This window comes from Cupressus sempervirens, chromosome 1 (genome assembly GCF_028749045.1).
Source record: "Cupressus sempervirens isolate cs-2001-9-10 chromosome 1, ASM2874904v1, whole genome shotgun sequence".
NCBI classification, from domain to species: Eukaryota; Viridiplantae; Streptophyta; class Pinopsida; order Cupressales; family Cupressaceae; genus Cupressus; species Cupressus sempervirens.
Window position 1 is genome coordinate 352925782 of NC_143118.1, and position 3993 is coordinate 352929774.

Below are 3993 nucleotides of genomic sequence, written 5' to 3' on the forward strand. Positions count from 1 at the left end.
CAAAGTTGGAAGGGTCTGTGGTAAGCCAAAACCACTTGTTTAGGTGTTTTTGAAGAGTTTGTGTTTAGCCACAATCACTTGTTTACGTAAAAACCCTAAAAGTCCTTGAACGGTTTGTGGTAAGCCAAAACCACTTAACAAGGCTCAATGCCAAGACCTATTCTATTTGAATTTATTATTGTAATTTCTTCCATATAAAGAGTCTTTAGTGGTAGAAATTAAGGGAGGGTGTTGGAATAGACCAAGTCCATGTCTTTCTCCTATTGCAACTAGAATTGTAGTTAACTCCACCACGTGTGCATATGATTGAATATGTCTCCAAACACATAGCAAGGTTGTTAAGTGTTAGAGCTGTCACATTACACCATCCACATGTATGCTCTAGACTCTTCGTGTGTAGCTAGAAGTCCTCTATTTATTGAGGCTATCTAATCTGTATTATTGTACAGCTAGATTAATAAAATACTTTTGTTATCTGCTGTCACTGCTTTCTTTCTTTGTTCTAACTTTTAATATTTTCTTTCTTTGCATGTTTGTCTGTCTTCCATCTTCGGTAAGCACTGCAAGCTATACAATCTCCCACCCATTCCCCAAATTTGGCCTCGCATGCCTATGACTTAAACATTGGATTATCAGGAATTGCTCAAAAAGCTTCACGAAATCTTGTTTTTGCTCTCACATGGTAAGTTCAGTTTTGTATATTTTTAATTCCCTTGCTCTAGTGTTATTTCTCCATCGGTGTAACCAGACTTTAGAAGTGATTTGGATTGAAAGCTAAGTTATTCCTGATCATTACATGCTCTGACTGTAATCTATTAACAAAATTGCTGGTCTTAGATGATGTGTTCATTTATTTGCAGTGTTATTTTTATATCAGATGAGTCATAATTTTTGGCTCTAGGCCTGGCAATTTTTTGCTTACATTAGGTTTAGCTTCTGCCCTCCTACGATCTGCGTCTACTGTGATTTTTCATACTAGTATTTAAAAATTTTCTCGTGGGTACTTCTATATTCAAATATGTCATTACACCATTTTTCTATGGCCTGGCAGTGCTGAATATAATAACGACTTCTTCCAACAAACCTGTTGTACCTGTAGAAATTGCAATGTTTGTTGCTACTTTGTTTCTGAATGTGGTCTCTAAATTTCATCCTAATCTTAATGACATTGCAAATGTTAAGGGAGTTGTGGCATACATTAGTCATTGCAATACCCCTTCTTACGTGTTGGCTTTCACAATTTCTAGATTGGATAGGAGGAAAGCAATTCTTTAGCATTTGCAATACTATTCATTTTGAACAAACTCATTCTCAATTCTTTTGACTTTGTGAGCTGGTTTTCACGTCCAATCTATTGTTCTTCTCGAAATAACTCAACTGGAATTTGTTTATTATTCTAGTGTCATTGCTTCTAGAACATCATCTTTATTTCATGATTATTGAATGAGTATTCCGCAGTAGCTAGGACTGGTTGATTCTAGGTCACTAATTTGCCAAATTTTTAACAAATATGAAAACAACGTTTTTGTATTAGGTGAAGTTCAAGACCTATTTAAGAGGATTGAACTTCTTCTTAATAAATTATTAACTACCCTCATGCTTCACTTTGCTTAGATAGTTTATTACCTTTTAATGAATTAGGTGCATAATGCTAGTTTTGTTGTAGGATATTCACTCTACTTCCTTGGCTTTATAAGCAAGGCATATTATTTTATTCTTCTCAATATTATTCATCTTTTGGATAATTATTTGTAATTTCATGATGGTTTATAGTTATGTGTTCTATTGGGAGGTTGATCACAGTTTGCAGTCAAAGATTCTATTAGTATTGATGCTAGAACTTTGTGTTTTTAGCTTATCAAGCTATAAAAATTATTAAGCATAGGTATTATAAATGAAGGTATATTAAAGATATTGCTACTTGTTAAATTTGTAGGATTCCTAGCATGAGCATTTAAATCCATCCAGTAACCCCCTTCTAATGTTGGATCCCCTAATGGTCTTACTATTACTGCTTTCCATGTTCAGCTTTCATATGGTAGACATTTGGCTTATTAAGGAACACAAAGTTTCGAAAGGGAGAGCTAAGTGCAAGGTTATTTTCATGCATGGTTTCATGGGATTTAGAAATGCTTCCCTTGATGTTTCTAAGGTAAGGTTGAGATACAAATAATTACTTCAAAATTTAGTGATTAATATTTCTGAATGTATGACAGTAACATATTTAAAAAATTAAGATACAAAATCTTGCAGGACCTTCAGGAAGAACTGGGTGTGTACATAGGAACTTTTGACAGTGTTGGGAATGGACAAAGTGATCTAGATCCTTGGAGATTAGAAGATTTTGATTATGATTGTATAATTTGAGATAATATAGTATATATAAAGTAGTTTTATTAGATTATCTTTCGGAGGGAGCTATTGGAATTATTTTTTAATATTTATATAACTCATGAATTGCAATATTGTAAATTTCTTTTTAATAAATTCCCCTACTGACATGGTTCATCAAAATTGTACTCCAAAATCATATTATTAATTTGAAAAACATAATCTATGTCAAAAACTAGATTTGTTGATGCTCAATATCAAAAAATGTGTATCATGCTTGACATGGTCACTAGTTTAGACTTTATTTTTATTGAAATTTGAACTATTTGCATTAATGAAAATACTGAAATCTTCAACACCATGAAATCTTCTGACTATGCATATAGGTCAAACAAATGAAGGAACTTTTCATATTATAGAACATCTCAATGATGTTGAAACAAAATTGAAATTAAAAAAATAAAACCAACATCTTCACTAAACTGATGCTTGTACATCAAAATATCATATGAGCCAATCAACATGGTGCATGGCTGAAAAACTTCCAATAGAAATTATTTATTGCTTAATTTTTAGATTTGGCCAATTTTATGAGCATCATTTTATTGAACAATATATGAGTCTACATTGATTGAAAGCCAGGAAACCAAGAAAGTACAACCATTGGAATCATAATAGTTATACCAAATGTAATTTTGTATAACTGCGCCACTGCAACAACTATATACCAAACTATAGGGGATTGTAGGAAGGGATTAAACACTTGAACAATTAAGATTAGACCCCAGCTAGTTGGTGTGAATACTAGGATACTTTAACCAGATTGATGAATTTGAAATTGGTTAACTTCAGCAAAATAACCACTACTAAAATTGTCAAACTAACAACCAATAGTAGATATGTTGTTTTGTTGCATACTTATCACGAGCCTATGAAATAACCACATAAATCACAATAGTAACAACCACATAAATCCACAAAAGAAGGTACACAAATATACTTTCACTTCTCCCAACAATACCCAACTCGTACTGGAAAAAGAAAAAATGAATACGTAGGATGATCTCTACAACCATTCCCCATAGTCCTGTTCTTTGTAAATGGTAATTTCCTCATTTCACCAGACTTCCCAACTTTGATCTTAGTTAAGACCTCCCCCTTGTACCATATCCAATTCATAAAATCATCAAAGTCATAGACTATTTTCAATCAATCGAAACATGATGGGTTGAATAAAAAAGGTGTCATGATCCATGAGAGAACAAGAAACCAAGTTGAGATGGTTAAAAGAATATAAACAAATGTATTTGTGTTAGTAAAAACTTGGTTGGATGAATATTCTGATGCTATGAATGCATTTAGATAGCTCAAGACAGAAAGAATGCAATTTTATGAGACCAATTTTGATAACTCTTTGTTTTCACATTTTTTAAAGTGCTTATTTGCTTTTTCTATTTGTAGCAAGTAATGTTTTTATATTTCTAGATCAATTTGAGAGTCTCTTTTTAAAACATTTCTTTTTCGTTTTTTTTTAGAAACTACTTCTTTCAAAGAAATTCTAATATCAAATATTGGGCAAATGGGCGAAATAGCTAAGGAGAGCTTCCTCAAATGAATTCCAAATTGGTCAATTGGTCATCTCAAAATGCTAAGAAAAAATTA

The 3993-nt window shown here is 32.2% G+C and overlaps 1 pseudogene; it reads right to left on the reverse strand.

Annotated features, from left to right (window-relative positions):
• Positions 1-2896: 2896 nt before the first annotated feature.
• LOC149577688 (callose synthase 12 pseudogene) lies at positions 2897-3579 on the reverse strand (annotated as a pseudogene).
• Positions 3580-3993: the final 414 nt, after the last annotated feature.